Genomic DNA, 17,634 nt, shown 5'->3' on the forward strand with positions numbered 1-17,634 from the left:
GGAGATGCTGTCTCGGGCTAGCCGAGGGCTGCGCTTAAAGGGACCCGACCCCCACCCCGGACAGACAGTTCTCAGGGGTGCCCCGCTTGAAAACCAGTCCTGGCTTGGAGTGCCCGGAGTGCCCACACTGGGCACATCACACCACTCGGCCATCAGCCCGGCTGCACTTGCTGCAGGCTGCCATCTGGGGAGAGGGGGCAATTGGGGGGCTGCAGGAAAGCTTCCACCCCCAGGAGCCCGCAGAGCCAGCCCAGTCCTCCCCATCAGGGTCTCGTGCCCCATTCCTCCCTCACCTCCTTCCACTTACCCTTCCCTAGCCCCTTTTCTTGATGTACAAAATAAAGGACAATTGTGGTCAAAAATGGAATCTGTCTTTATTGAACAAAACTGGGGGAGACTGGGAAAAGGAGGTGGGAGAGGGGAAGAGAGAGGGTGGGAGAGGGGAGGGCAACTACAATGATGAGGGGTTGGGAACAGGTCCCATATGAAGAGAGGCTAAAGAGACTGGGACTTTTCAGCTTAGAAAAGAGGAGACGGAGGGGGGACAGGATAGAGGTCTCTAAAAGCAGGAGTTGGGTGGAGAGAGTGCATACAGAAAAGTTCTTCATTAGTTCCCATAAAGAAGGACTAGAGGACACCAAAGGAAAGGAATGGGTAGCAGGCTTCAAACTAGTAACAGAAAGTTCTTCTTCACAAAGCAAAGAGTCAACCTGTGGAACTCCTTGCTGCAGGAGGCTGTGAAGGCTAGAACTGGGACAGAGTTTAAAGGGAAGTGAGATCAAGTCATGGAGGCTGGGTCCATGGAGTGGTATTAGCCAGGGGGTAGGAGTGGTGTCCCTGCCCAAGGTTTGTGGAAGGCTGGAGAGGGATGGCACGAGACAAATGGCTTGGTCACTGTCTTCGGTCCATCCCCTCCAGGGTCCCTAGGGTTGGTCGCTGTCAGCAGACAGGCTACTGGGCTAGATTGACCTTTGGTCTGACCCAGGACGGCCATTGTAAACTCAGGGCTCAGGGTCGGGGGTCTCAGTGGACCCCCTTGATTTTCATGCACACCTGCTCCTGGGTGGCCAGGCTGGCAGCTCTCCTGCCCAAGCCGGCCACTTTCCTGTGCCTAGTGCAGAGATCATGGACAAGGTCCACGATGTCCGCACTAGCCCAGGCGGGTGCCCGCCTCTTGCGGTCCCGGGCAAGCTCCCAGGAGCCACCAGCCTGGTCCCGTGAAGAGGGGGAGGGCTGGGGGGCATTGGGTGGCTGGCTCGATCCGTGCCAGGTGCAGGGTCTGCTGGCTGGGTGCTGGCAGGCTTGCACCTGGCACGGGCACCGTAGCCAGCCCGTGCCCCTTTAAGAGGTCCGGGGCCGGGAGGGGGGCATAGAGTTTCCCTGGTGTTGGCCAGAGTGGCCACCAGGGAAACCTGGGAAGGGCTAGCCTCCCACTAGTTCGAATTAAGGGTCTATACAGCCCTTAATTCGAACTAGCTAGTTCGAACTAGGCTTAATCCTCGTAAAATGAGGTTTACCTAGTTCGAACTAAGCGCTCCGCTAGTTCGAATTAAGTTCGAACTAGCGGAGCGCTAGTGTAGCACCTATCAAAGTTAGTTCGAACTAACCTCCGTTAGTTCGAACTAACTCTGTAGTGTAGACATACCCTATGAAACCATAAGACTCAGTCCAATCATTTTGAAATTTTCAATGTTTATTTTCTATGTTTCTTTTTTTGGTTGTCGTTTTTTTTGATTGAAGGTATTTATCCAATCTGTTTTATTTCTGACTTCAGACTTTTTATATTGTTTGATGTTGGAACAGACTAGTAATAGAAGAGAACCCATCTGCTTCTTTTTGACAAGAAATTCCACAACAGTCGCCTTGGTAATGAGACATTTGTATTTTAATATAAACTGGAAGCAGAAGAGAAAATGTATGTACATAATACAGGTTAAACCTCTCTACTCTAGCACCCTCAAGACCAGACTAGTGCCGAACCATGGGAGGTCAATATTGTCTAGCACCAACACTTCCACTGCTTACTGGGCTCTTAGAAGACAGCACCCAACACTGAGAACCAGGACTAATCACTGTAAACAAACTTTATGGGACCATAGGAACCTTGGCCACATCCATGATAAGTGGACATCTAGCTAACTAAAATTATACTGGAGCATGTACGTTGCCAGACCAGAGAATGTCGGACTAGAGAGGTTCAGCATGTGCTACATTTTAGGGTGTAAAAATGTCAGGACAACCAAAGAGCCACATGCAGCCCCAGAGCCGCAAGTTGCTGACCCTTGCCCCAGCAGCAGCCACACTGAGCATCTAGAACACAACATTTGTTGCACACGGCAGTTCATATTGTAGTAGTACAAGCTACAGTGCAGTGTAGAGAAAGCGTCACCTATGTGAGCAGTACTATTGACTTTGAAGACCATTACTACATTAATACAATTGCCCATGTGCATGAGGATTTGTAGCCTCAGACCTTTAGTCTTTTTGGCTGTTATGAAAAGAAGAAGTCCATCAGATACAATCCAAGTTTCATTGAAGTCAACAGCAAAATTATTATTGACTTCACTGTGGCAAGGATTTCATTCTCTCTTTGTGCCAAATCAGTCTCATTCTAAGATGCTTCTTTCTATCCAGGAATTATGGGTACTAGATAGCTAGTAGAAAGAGCACCATGAGAAATGAGTTTGTTTACAAAACAGGATGTGTTCAAGACCATTTCCATCAGAACCTCATATTAATTAATTAAAGATCGCAGAGAAATCCTGACTGCATGTCCTTGTTCTGAGATACATAATGTACCTGGGAGCATGCCTCCCAGCCTTGTTGGATAGACAAATGCTTGCTCTGCTCAATCTAGTGCACTAAAAATAGTAGTATGGATGTTGTAGCATGGGCTAGCTATGTGAGCTTGCACCCAAGAGGACTGATGCACATGTACGTATCCAGCCATTTAGTCTGTGCCACCCCGTTATTGTAACATCCACCCCTGCTATTGTTAGCATGCTAGTTCAAGAACAGCCAGTGTGTGTCTATGTTCCTATGGATCTGGGCACATGCCCACTTGCCATTTAGACATACCCTGATGATTTAATTAGGCAATTGTAAATACTTACTTAGTTTGAGGTTTTATTATGAAATAATTGGAAAGTTGGTATAAAAATATGAAGGCATTTTATCAAGTCAATAGAAATAGTTGATTTTTTTAAACATTAAGATGTTTTAAATTATCGTGGCCTGTACTACAAAGAGGTATCCATCCCTTTCGTGTAATTTTCCATTGTATGGGTCAATCCTTGTGTTTTAATTTCCATGGGAGACATTGTAATTACATTAATATTTTGCATATGCATTTTAATTTGTTCTGTGCTGTAATGTTGAGTAAATAAGCTCTCAGATTATGTCCCAACAGTAATTTATCTTAAATACATAATTTTTGCAGCATTTCCTTCTGTTGTCCTAGCTACATCGATTTTTAACAAGACAGCAGTTTTTTCTGCATAGTAGAAATTATCTTGCTGTGAGATGCAAGGGAGGCTGAGAGACTTGCTGGGCTCCTGGGCTGTGAGGGGAAGGGCTCCCTGCTCCTGGGAGGGGTGGGGCCTCAGGCAGAAGGGGCAGGGTTGGGGCAGCCAGCCATTAGCACCGCTTGGAGCATGCTGTGCCATGGCACCTTACCTGTAGACCTTAACGACAACTAGAGCCATGTGGCGCGGTGGTGGCTGTTTAAAGGGCCTGGACCTCCAGTTGCCACTGCCAGAGTAGCAGCAGCAGCAATCAAGAGCCCCACGCCCTTTTGAATCGCAAGGCCCTAGGACAATTGCTCCCTTTGCCCCTCCCTGTCAGCAGGCCTGCAGTTATATGTGTGCACTAATGGGTTTGAGTTTTGTTTTGTTTTTTAGGGAAAAAAAATGACACCATTGGTATTGCCCGGACAGTTCCAGTTGTCTACATTTAATATCTCCACCATTGCTATCAGTTGTGGAACAGCACTCATGGTAGCAAAGAGGGTGGAACCTTTACATAAAACTTCTGTCTGTCAGATAAATAAGGAAGCTCCCTAGGATACCTAGAGAAGGTATGCGTATGTGCACATGCGCATGATAGGAAATCTCAGAAGTAATTAGGAAAAGATTGTCCCGATACGTGCAACAACAACAAAAATATCAGAAATCTTAGAAATGTGTCTCATAAAACTACATACAAATCCATTTTCTTTATCTCTGAATGGCCACTAAAGAAAATAGATTAAATTCAGATATTGTTGAACTAATAGTGCTGAAAAATATATTAGGAGTTTTCCTGTTGTCTATCATGAAATAATGTCAAAACTGTGTAATACGTGAATGGATTCCCTTCTATATATTATAATGCCAGTGAAATAATGATCAGGAAAATAGCTACTGCTAATTTGTTCATTCATCTGCTCAAACTTTATGTTTACATAGCATGAAATAATTTCACTTTCTGCTTTGCTGAGCCTGGTTACTGTGCTGCTTTTCCTTTGCTCTGGATCAAACAGGAGATAGAGATGTGTTTATGGATGGGATTAGCTTCACCACCACTACCTGATATGGGAAACAGAATGTGTGGAATTTCTGCTGGCAGCAGTTGTGATGGCTCATCACTTGTTCATGGCTTGGCATTAGCCTCCATGTATGGGTTTATGAGTGAGTGAGGAAGTGTAGTCTCTTTACAATGGGTATGAATTTATTAATCTTTTTGTCTTTGGGTTTCCAATCCTCCTCTGCGTCCCTTGCAGTGATACTTTAAAACTATTCACTTCCTTTATTTGGCATCCACGATAAACATGGTTGGGGAGTTCATTGGTATCCAACCAAATGGAGAATGCTTTCTGAGTCTTGTTTGAAAACAGCTTTGATTCCAATCAGTTTTAGAGTGCCTCAGAGGCAAAAACAACGTAAAGAAAAGTTTAACATAGCCTTGCTGCAACAATACCAGGTCTGTTGGAGGCAGGAGATAAAGTAGAGGGGCATGACTATAAGGAATGTGCATTCACCTGAAAATGCAAGAGTTCTGCAAAAGTGAATTCTCTTTAAAAATGTTCATGTTTCAAAAATAATCACTGTGTCTGTGGAAGGACAGTTCTGAACTATAAGCAGGGCAACACGGGGGTAGGGGGGAGTGAAGAGAGATTCATTAACCGACATAACATTTTCTCCATCTCCAATTGGCTCTTTGTAAAAAACTTTTTCTTCACCCACATGTATTTCTAGGGCTTTCCTTTGTTTCCTATTGATCCAGACAGGTGTAGAAACTTTGTCTGTGACCAGCTAGTACACTGTATTTTGTGGTATGGAAGATTGTGATTCTTCTGTAATTAATTTTATTCCTAGGTGAGTAATTTCACTGTATTCTTCAGAATAGACTGGCTACTTAACTGAGCAGTAAGATAAATTTTAAGAAGTCTTAGCACCTAGTAAATTCACTGTGAAGTAATTCCAGAAACATTGTCTAATGCCTTAAGCACAATTTTGCTTACTTTAGTTTATATATGTAGGCATTTAATATTCAAATGTCATTATGTGCCATATCTTAAAAGTGGATAGTGAATTCTGCCAAGATTTTTTACAGAAAAGCAGGTAGCTAACTTGTACTAATGAAGGTTTAATTATACTGAAGAATGTCTATTATGCCACATCAATAGAGCCCTACACAAATACAAAGTTTGTATCCACATCTGAACCCATATTTGCAGAATGAGCAGCGGCTATCTGCATCTACAACCGCAGATATAAAGCAGACATCAGTAGATTTGCAGGGCTCTACATATCAAAACAGGATTTGTGCCTCTTTAATGAATGTCGTAGACAGGAATGTTACATTTGTAAGAAAATAGACATTTCAGAAAATTCAAACATATAACCTATTTAATGCTGTTTGAATTTTTTAATTGTGTATTGTAAGGGAATTAACACGTCTCTTTAGAACAGAGAATGAAAAGCAGGTTTTGACAGACGTTAGCCCTAATGTAGTTTGTATCTTCCTGTGTATTTCACCAAGCTGCAGACCTACTTTATGTAATCTTCCTTAAAAGGACAACATTGATATGAAATGTAGTGAGTTTCAAAATGGGAGATAGATAGTTGCAAGTGCTTCATCTTCCTCTGTGTGTCTGCCAGTTTTTATGGTTTTATAATCACATTCTCCTGGTTTTAAAAATGTTTGGGTTTCCCTTTATTCTGTGACAGACCCACTTAAAAACCAGGAGAAACTGATTAAAAAGAGGAAATAGAGAAGCTGACTACCCAGTGTTATCAATTGCAAATTAAGTGGGGAAGAAAGAGGATATTTTTCTTTTATCGTATTTTATTATTATTATTAGAGGTTTTACTTACAGCAGTAGATAATCATATTCTGGATGAAACTTGTTTAAGTTAACAATGTTCCTTTATTTTCCCATTGATCATTTCCAGCATAAAAAATTAGAGGAGTAGGTGAAATCATCTCAGGATGTTGTACTTTTATTGTAGGTGAGCTCTTTATTCCTTTTATAGTTAAAAGCTATGGGACAGAATTTGGCCAACTGTGTATTTGCAGTGCGGGCAAAAAGAGATGTTGCATTTTCGCAGATAAGAAAATAGAGGAAGACCTAATATTCAGTCTGAATTATGTGATACCTGTCTCAATCTATAATCATTAAGACTATTATTTAGACGTGGGTATTTCTAGTAAAAGTCATAGGCAATAAATAAAAATTCACAATCCTTGACCTGTCCATGACTGTTACTAAAAATACCTGTGATTAAATCAGGAGGTACACTGCTGGGGTGGGCCACTGTTGTGGGGAACATCCAGGGAGAGCTGTTGCTAGATAGGGGAGCCCAGAGATAGGGGAGGCAACTGCCAGGAGTCCTGGATCGTGGCTGCTCTAGCTGGTTGCCCACCCAGGGACCACTGCCTGGCGCTGGGGACTGCAGCTGCTCCAGCAGGCTGCCCAGGGACTGCTGCCAGGACAAGTGTACCACAGCTGCTCTTCCCAGGGATCACTGCCTGGGGCCATGGATCACAGCTGCTCCAGCCATCCTGGAACCACTGCCAGGGGCCATCCAAGTGGCTGCTGGCATAGCTGTCTTGGGGCCACTCCAGCATTGGTTTGGTGGCTTCATGGAAGCAACCTGAGCAGGTGGCCCTGGACCAGCTGCTTGAGTGTTCCTGAGGTCAGCCATAGTGGCTGCTGCAGAAATCACAGAACTTGTGGAAGGTCATGGAATCCATGATTTCCATGACAGACGCAGAGCCCTGTGGATGGAAAAGTGTGGTAAAACTGCCTGTCCGTTTTATGTTCTTGATGTTGCCTCCTCTAAAACACCAAAAAATGCCTTCATAGTTCTGCTTCTAAAAGTGTGTATTTCCAAGGAAACAGGAAAAAGCAAGTTTCACATCTTTCTAGACCAATTTTTTTTAACCTTGCTATCCCAATTTGTCTACCATTAGAGGTCCCAGGGGGGAAAGAGATAAAACAATTCCTTAAGAAAAGACAGATGTGCGTGACAGAATTTGTATTTCTTTCATGTCCCCAAGATATTGTAAGTGGGACACATGAGCAAGACTCAAATGATAAATATTCATCAAGGATACCTAACTGTTTGATCTTTTACTGCTACTTGTTGATTGTCTTAGAAGAATGTCTTTCCTTAGCACTAACAGATCTATCATAAAATATTAATAATGTATTTAATAAAATTAAAACTTTTGATAAAATTTAACTCTTGTAGCATTCTGAGTTATTGTTATGATAGATCTGGATTAGGATATTTTCCCTCTGGTATATTATCTTTGTCATGGTGTAGAACTGCAAGGAGTTTGCTTTGCGGTATCTGTCTCTACTTTTCTTTAATATAGCAAGTGTTTGTGTGTGTCATACACATTGACAATAGAGAATTCTGTATTCCAGTACCTCTCCTGCTTATATACCAAACTGATATAATAAATCAGGAATAATTTCACACTGCTTTTCTGTGCTGTGAGACCACGTTATCATGTATATGTGAAATTTAAGAAAGGCCAGCATATTGAATGTTTGTACACTACTCCGTATCTTTTGGTGTGCAGTTACAGCATCTAAATACTATTATAGGATCTATATTGTGGCTCCTCAGTCTGTTTTGCCCATGGATTGATAGTCCATCTGTATTGCCTTATAGGACTCTTGTTTGTATTATTAACACGTTGTTCATTTGTGGCAAAAACTAATCCTGTACAAAGTACTTGAAAGACCAGAAACTGAAAACTTAAATAATAAAAATTCCACCTCATGCTCAGAGAGTCATAAAAGTCTCCCAGCTACTGATTTTCTTTGTAGGTGAAGATTTGCAGTATTGTAAGTATACTTTTTATTGATTTTCTTCCACTGTGATTAAAAATAAGCATAAGATGGAAATTCCTGTCAGCTTTTATTGTTATACATATGAGAATAAAAGCAGACAGTATAGTATTCTGTGAAGCTACCATATAGAGCAGGGGTGGGGAATCTTCTTTGGATCGAGAGCTACTGACCCACAGAAAAATCAGTCAGGTGCTGCATACAAATGAGCAGCAAAAAACCCCAAACAGAACCTTCATTGATGTGGCCCTCAACTGAGAAGAAAAAAGACATTCCCCTAGCACACTAGAACTGTGGAGGGCCCAGGCTAGTAGATTTTGTGTGCTCGAGCCCTATGGGGGGATGGTGGGAAGTTGGAGCACCAGCATGGGCTCCCAAATTCTGGGTGGAAGTCCTGAGCCTCAGGGGTCAGATCCATGCAAGTCGGGGGCTGCATCCAGCCCCGGGGCTTTAGGTTCCCTACCCTGATATAGAGGCTCAGAGCAGATTTTTGAATACCATGCCTACAATTAATGGTCTAACTGGAAACCAAAAGTTAGAGTTATAGACACACTAGGCAAGAACTGTGCTGCTTATATGAAAACAATAGAAAACCTGCCATCTCAAGGGAAGAAAAAAAAAACCCAAGACTTAGGCACATGCAGACTTTATGCATTGAAATCAATCAGGAATGGGGCCTAAAGAGGATAGTTACGTTCCATTTGTGCAGTTATTTGTGTGCTTTATTTTATACTTGTAGGTGAGGCCCATCATTAACCGGGCAAAGTCATTTTATATAGATTATACTATGGGAAAGTTCAAGAAATTAAATATATATAATAGTAATTTTTATTAATGTGCTTGAAAAAGGGAAGTAAAAAACAGTCTTAAATTTGTAGGATTTCAACTTCAAACATTCATTTTATTGAACAATTGTCATATACAGGCAGTCCCCGGGTTACATGGATCCGACTTACATCGGATCCCTACTTACAAACGGGGTGAGGCAACCCCACACTAGCTGCTTCCCCTCAGCAGACCAGGGAGACGCAAAGCTAGCGTGCGCCCCCTTCCGCCCCCCAGCAGACCAGGGAGTCGTGAAGCGGCTTTTTTCAGCAGACACCTCAGCTTGAGAATAAAGGACTGAGGGAAGTGAGGTGTGGGAGAATAAAACTGAGCTCTGAAGAAATGTTTGGCTAGAGTTTCCCCTACAATATGTACCAGTTCCGACTTACATACAAATTCAACTTAAGAACAAACCTACAGTCCCTATCTTGTACGTAACCCGGGGACTGCCTGTACAGTAAATTTGAATCAGAAACTTGTAAATCTTCCATTACTCTTTCTGTAACTAATTGGAATTATTTTGTGATTTGTGAAAGTAAAAATTTTCTTTGCACTAAAATGACAGTTGAATAATTTCAATTTCAATTTTGTTAGCAAATATTTTTTATAAAGTCTAATCATAATAGTCATGGCTTTTTTTCTGATGAAAAACAAAAATAATAATTTAAACCTTTCATCAAGCAGTGCATTCAGCTAATTTAAGTGGCAGGACTGCTCATGCAAAATTTGGTATCTGTAAGTAGTTGGGAAGTATGACTTTATTTTGCACAAACAAATCCACAAACAAACTCTTCAAAATATATAATAAATGCTTAAGTAGTCTCACTGAAGTCAAAGGGTCTACTCAGATGTGTGACATGCAGCAGGGGTTACTCTTTGTAGTATCAGACCCGTGTGCTGCACCCTCACCGTTTTTCCTGTGTTGCATTTATGAGAATCACTTTGGGACTCATGGTACTTTAGGAAACATCGAGCACTCCTGTGGCACCTGAGAGTCTAACAAATATATTAGGCCATGATCTTTGTGGGTAATCTGATAAAGTGGGTGTTACCCACGAAAGCTCATGACCTAGTATATTTGTTGGTCTCTAAGGTGCCACAGGATTGCTCCTCGTTTTTAAAGTTATAGGCTAACATGGCTACCCCTCTGAGATTTTTAGGAAACATTTAACTTTCCCTCCCTTGAGTCTTTCAACTAAGAGAGAATGTTTTGAGGGGAGAGGGGTTGGAAAATTAAATAAATTATTGACTTTATCAATACAGAACTCACCTTTCAAAACCTGAGTCTAAGGCAATCCACAATCTCTGTCTGTGCCCTAACTAACTTTTCCTGAGGACCCCACTAGCACAGAGTGTTTATTAGTGCTATATGCTGGTGAAACAAGGAGACTCCCACTTAGCATTTTTTTGAGTTGATAAATGGGGTGAATTACTGAGAGGCATGTTCCTTACCTCCCTAAAGGATTGTCTCATAAACTAAAGAAAGTGCCTACCCTCTCTTCTTTGAAACTGTAGCATATATAGTTACTTTTGCGGTATACATGACTCTTTCTGTCTGACTTTAAAGACTAAAGCCAGAGAAGAGCTGTGTGAGTTCTGTGCCTTGCATTGTTGCTGTGTATCTATGTTGGGGGTTTGCACTGGTGTCATCAGGCCCAACAATGGGGGGGAGCAAAGAAGGCAGTTGTCCTGGGGCCCAGTGATTCAAAAGGGCTTGGAGCTTCTGGCCACTGCTGCTGCTACCATAGGAGTGGTGGCAGCTATAGCCCTGGGCCCTTTAAATCACCACCAGAGCATCATGCTCCAGGCAGCTCTCAAGATGGCTGAGGGGTAGGCAGCAATGAGAGCTGGTTGTCCCAACCCACCCCTTCTACTTGAGGCCCTGCCTATTCCAGGACCACAGAGGCATCCCCCCCCACACACACTTTGCCCAAGCTGCCAAGTCTGTCCCCCACCCCGAGTGTCACTACCTCGTGTAGGCATGCTGGTGCAAAAATCCCTTATGCAGACCAGCCATTAGGCTCTTCACATCTCCTGCAATAAAAAACAGAAGCTCACAAAGTCCTAGAGGTTTAATAAATTACTTTGAATGGCAAAAAGAACCTCTGTTGTTCAATTCGCTCTGGAGGTAGGGAGGGGTTTTCTACAACCTAGGGAATATAGTCTAAAATGAAGAGTTTCAAATTGGTGAGGTATAGAGTATATCCCATTCTCTTATCGCCAGACCCATCTGAAGAGAAGGTCTTACAGCTTATGTTAGTAAATGAACATGAACTTGGCTATTCTGTAGTTTACATTGTGCTCTAAAATGTAACATATGGTACTATCTACTTCCTTCAGGCTGAGCCTGATTTACCTGCATATTCTGTTAGAAATCACAAATGTAAATTCTAATTTTGGGGGGGAAAACGATGCTCTTATACCTGTTGCAATGTAATTGGATAATGCATGTATAAATGACTTGTTTAGCCTGCCAATGAATGTTGCTAATGCCTTACAAAAAAACATATTTTTTTGTTTTTATTTTTCCTCAGAGGCAAATCCAAACAATTCTAGATTTGGGAAACTGTTTACTGAAAAGCATTTTCTAATAGATCTCTGAAGAAGTGCAATTGTATAATTAGTATTGTTCATGCATAGTCCATTGTCTCTTCATCACTCTGTACACTGCTGCTATTAGTGCTTGTTCTAATAAATCTCTATGTACACTGTTCAAGCTGCTGTAATTTGTGTGGTTTGATTTCCTAGCACAACTGTGAGTATGACTCAGAAATCCTACACACACCTTTAAACAGTTATGTGAATTTATTGCTGAATGCTGGCATGCAGTTTGGAGATTTATATACAATTGATTAAAAATAATTCCTTCTTAGAGTTTAGTAGTTGTGAAAGACTTAACACTAAAACAGTTCCTTCCCTAGGAGCACTCTTCTTGATGTTTTTCTAATCTGTATTAACTATTCCCACTGCAGCATAACCTTTGTATAGGAACTTTTTCTCCAACTTGCCTTTCTGAGTCTGGCACTTTAAATTTTGGAGAGTCAAACCACTGCAGCCTAAGTAGCTGATTTTGCATTTGGCAATTGCTGGCTATGTATTTTTGTTATAGTTAATAAGTACCTATTTGTGTTTCTCTCACAATTGTCTTTGTTATGGATAAAGGGATTCTCACAGCATGTCTCTCAAGTTTCATGGGAGGGTGTAGGCATAAAAACATATTCGTTTATGGCAGTGGTCCCCAACCTTTTCAGGTTGTCGGGCGCCAGGGGGCGTGGCCGTTCACCTGCCGGGCGCCAGGGGGCGGGGACACGTGCGCGCCCGGGGGCGCCCCCCCCAGCCGCATGCCCGGGGGCAGGCCCCCTCCATAGCCGCGCGGCCGAGGGCGGCCCCCCCCCCCCCGCCAAGCGCCGTGCGCCCGGCGCTCTCCCCCATAAGCGCTGTGCGCTAGGCGCCGGCGCTCCCCCCCGCCGAGCGCCCGGGGCCGGCGCTCCCCCCGTAAGAGCCCGTGCGCCATGTGCCCGAGGCCAGGCCAGCCCCGAGCACCTGGCGGGCGCATTCAAATGCGCCCGCAGGCGCCATGGCGCCCGCGGGCACCGTGTTGGGGACCACAGGTTTATGGCTTAGTTCTGCAGAAGTAATCAAACATACAGAATGGACATGACCCATGACACTTAGTCTTGGAATTACATGATTCATAAAAATTGATTTAATAATGCAATTAAAAGTAAATCATAGTTTGTAGAAAACAATTTGTTCCAGAGGAGTATATAAGATATTTGAGCATTTCTTGGCATTGTGGAATGTACAGGAGTGCTGGCATGCTGCCCAGATGGAAACACTGCCAGAGAATGACTTTTGCTTTTCCCAAGCTTGGCAATGCTGCTGCTATGCTGTAGAGCACATATCTAAGCTCATCCAAATATATGCGTCATGCTTGTTTGTGTACAGAGAGTCTGTTAAATCAATTATAGAATCATAGAACCACTTCAGTGGAGTTACTCAAGATGTGCAGTGGTTTAGTTGGAATCCCAGAATCTGGGCATGAACATCTTACGGCACAATTTATCCCAACTCAGTGACCACTATTCAGCAAAGAAGTTGTGTGTAAACTAAATGTGAAAAGTCACCTGTTGTGCAGTGCAGCAGCAGCTCCTCCAGACACTATTGAATCGTGTGTGTGGGTAGGTGGGTGGGATGGCAAGATGGCACCAACCCACCAATGCTCAGCCTTTGTAAAATGGCAGCTGCTGATGACCCTGATGCCTTCTTGGGCACTTTTAAGTGGGAGGGCTTGGGTGCTGGGTGGGACAGGCTAACCTGGGCCCTGCGGCTAACTCCATACCTTGCTAGGGAAGTGTAAAAGGCATATATGGCCATGACAGATGCATAGGTCAGGGACTGTGATAGGGTGAAGGCAGCCATCTTGAACCGCCTGGAGCTTTTATCTAAAAGGTACCAGCAAACGTTTGTCAGTTTGGTGGAAAGGGAGCATGGGACCCTGGGACTTTGCCCAAATAAATTGACAGACTGGGCTACGGGATGGTTGAGGTCCAATGCCCAAACAGTGGGACAGATCATGGATCAAGTGGTTCTGGAACAGTTTGTACAGATCCTCCCAGATAGCATGCAGGTCAAGAGGAACATATAGGGGCTAGTGGAAAAGTTTGATGCCTGTCTGAATATTGGAAACACCTGCTGGCCTTTGGAGCCAGAGGCTACAAAGACTGGGAAGGAGCCAGAATTTAGGGAGACGTCAGTTAGCAAGGGAGTTGGAAGCCTCATAGCTAGTGACTGGCTCTGCCTGGGAGTGGAGAAAAACCCTGTAAAGTTTGTATCTCATGGGACAATGGTGGTAGGGAAACTGCAAAAGAATACAGGACGGGGATGTTGCATTACAATGAAGGTTTCCAAACCTTATTTGGGAGGGCAAGCGAACACCAGAAAGGAGGGTGGGTCGTGCATCCTGTTACATACATATTGTTTGAATTATAAGCTGGGATTTCACAAAATATATATGACACAATGTTTCTGATCATCCCATGTGCTACAAACCTGTGACCATCAGGCTGCTCTGAAGTTGCTGGAATAAGTCACTCCCTGACCCAAAACTTTGTTCTTGTGCAATATGCTGCCAAATATCACTTTCCCACCACACTTCCATAATGTACATGAAGCTTGATTTAAGGTGTTGGGGTTTGACTGGCTGACAAAATATATAATAGTCCTCCCATGTGATATGTCCCTTTTTTTTGTCACAAAGAGATGAGGATATTCTACTCCCAGAGCTGAACCTGTCTCTAGAGTAATGGAACAGAAAGCAACAAGGCTATAGCTGATAAGTGTCTCTGTGGTATCAAATAACCAGCAGCCAAGAGAGGTCCTTTAACTATCCTGAGAAAGCAAATCACCTTCATTGCTGACTCCATATTAAGAACAAACACAGAATTCAGCAAGGATCACTAGGACTATAGGATACTGTGCTGGTTTCCTGAAGATATGCATTGTAACTGAAGGATTAGGCAGGATTGGCAACTCTCCACTGATGATGACACACATTGGACTAAGTGGGGCACAGCATCACATGAAATACACAGGCTACGTCTACACTGGCCCCTCTTCCGGAAGGGGCATGTAAATTTCAGCAGTCGTCGTAGGGAAATCCGCGGGGGATTTAAATATCCCCCACGGCATTTAAATAAAAATGTCCGCCGCTTTTTTCCGGCTTTTAAAAAAGCCGGAAAAGAGCGTCTAGACTGGCCCCGATCCTCCGGAAAAAGTGCCCTTTTCCGGAGGCTCTTATTCTTACTTTGAATAAGAGCCTCCGGAAAAGGGCACTTTTTCCGGAGGATCGGGGCCAGTCTAGACGCTCTTTTCCGGCTTTTTTAAAAGCCGGAAAAAAGCGGCGGACATTTTTATTTAAATGCCGCGGGGGATATTTAAATCCCCCGCGGATTTCCCTACGACGACTAGTGAAATTTACATGCCCCTTCCGGAAAAGGGGCCAGTGTAGACGTAGCCACAGAGATCACAGGAATCCTGGCACACAATGGAAGAAAAGGAAAATCTAAGTGACCCTTCTCAGGATCCTACTGGTCCAACGAGCGTCAGAAGACCAAAAATATTGGAAGTGGATTGTTGGCTCCACAGTTAGTCAAATCACTTTAGGTCACAAACCACTAATCGAGTGATAAGTAACTAATAAATGTTTATGCTTGAAGATTCTGTTTTTGTGGAACTCTTGAGCCACATCTTACTGGGAAAGGAGCTATACCAATGGGATGGCTATATCTCACAGGCAAGGGAACAATCTTCTCAGTTGGAAATTAATTGTAGAAGTTAATATGGCACTGTATTACCAGCATTCGCAAGGGTGATATTCTGAGTTTGTAACGTGCTTCAGTTCCTTGTGCCTAAGTGGAAGAAGCTATGAAACTGAAGTGGTAGTCTTGGGGCATAGAAAAAACAAAGGTTTGGGTTCTAATGCAGTTATATTAGGTACAGAAGTAACTCTTTGGATTTCCTACCAAAGGAAGGTGAACAACTGATCTCAAAAGTTTTACTCTGTTCAAGCAACTGGGAATTCAGAACGGGCTGATTGAGAGTGAATTGTCACATCCAGGAAACAAAACTAGGCAGCTGTAGGTGGTCCTGCTGGATCCAATCAACCATAATCCTCTCAAAGGCTGCTAGAAATGGGATGGATCTGTAGCTTATATAAAGTAGACCCAGCGGAAGTGGGAGCATGTGTGTGGTTTTTGCTTCCTGAAGGATGGCCTCATTAAAGCTGGATGTGTGGAGACTGAAAAGTAGCCTAGGAATGCTTGAGTGGAGCCTTGGAGCAGAGTGTATTGGAGTACTGAAGAAAGTTGGACCCTTGGAAAGGAAGGTACTGTCAGAGAAAGTTTGGGCACTGGCTGGGCCTGCCTTCTTTTAAAGACTTAAATGTTGGGTTTTCTGAAAGGGGAAAAAGATCTCAATTGTTCTTGAGAAACATGGAACATTCAGCACTCTTGGAATCTGGGACCAAAAGTAAAATGTGTGTTAAAAGCTGTTAGAAATAAGTATACAAAATCACCTTGTATTTTAGGTACTGCTACGTTCTCTGGCTTCCTTCCATCTCCTCACAAACCCTTCCTTACTGCCATCCCCATTCCTGTGGTGTTCAAATCAGAAACCAGTAATCTGGTGATAAATAGCTAAATGCTTAGTTGTAACAATCTGTAAATGATTTAGTTCTTTTCAGCATGTACAGGAGGCATGAAGATTTACACAACTGCTTTTAAAATGAAAAACTGTTTTCATGTTTTTTTGAGGTGAAATACAAGTATGCAATCTTTCAACTCTCTCCCTTGAGGTGTCTGCTACTGAATTTCTGATATATACTGTGTAGCCAGTGTCCTCATCTGGCCATTCAAGATACTGCATACAAAACTGGCAAAATGATGTGAAATTAAATGTCATTTTTCTCAATAATTTAATTTCTTAAAATAAAAACATAAGGAAACATCTTAAGCTAGTAGTTTTTGCAGTTGTGTGTGGCTGATCTCTGTGGAAGTGCATATAAAACTGACACCTAAATACCCTCTCAATAGTCTCTCTTTTCAATTTTAATGATCTGGGTGTAGGAGGCAAATGTAGGAGCTAACAGTGCAACTTGTTTTTCCTCCCGTCCAATCTAACAGATACACCCATTCCACAGGTGAGAGACATAGCAGGAGAGATGGGAGGTTGCTGGGCTCTTCCAGATAATCTACAGCCAGAAGCCAAAGAGCAAGCCAAGCAATTGATTTGCATAAATTCCTCCTCAGAACCATGCAACCTTTCTCCCCTGAAATATTTATAATAAAGCTGCAGCTTTTAGTATCTGGATTGATGTGTAACAGTCACCTGGTAACACAGGACATGCTGACATTGACTTTCCTGCCTAAATATTACATGAAATGTTAAGCAAAAGCAGGATCACAATCTGTTCTGAGATTCATACAATATGTAACAGCAAAAATGCTAACAAACTCTAAAAAACTGTTTCCTTGCTTTATTATAAGCCTAAAGAAAAGTGTATTGTATCAGCAAACATTAATTTCCAGCCAAAGTACTTGAAAAAAGTGAGTCTATTTTCCAAATGTAACCAAATTAGACTGCTGACTACTTGCTTCAATTAAAAACCAGTTTATTTGTATTTTTTTTTTAAATGAGGCTTTTCAGTATAGCTTTTCTGAATGGCTAAAACACAAGGAAGGTATTCATTCTCTCTCTCTCTCTCTCTCTCTCTCTCCTTGTACTGAATTCCTGCATTGTAATTACCTATCTTTCTAACATTACATCTGGTGTAACAAATGTATTCCCTAAATGCAGTACCTTTAACATATATCCCTTTTCTTGGAATGTGTGACTGAACTAGTAAAATACGATGAAAAATACCAGTTACAGCAGTTAGCTTAAATAAGTTATTAAAGAATAGCCAA

Source organism: Pelodiscus sinensis, chromosome 7 (assembly GCF_049634645.1).
Source record: "Pelodiscus sinensis isolate JC-2024 chromosome 7, ASM4963464v1, whole genome shotgun sequence".
Taxonomy (NCBI): domain Eukaryota; kingdom Metazoa; phylum Chordata; order Testudines; family Trionychidae; genus Pelodiscus; species Pelodiscus sinensis.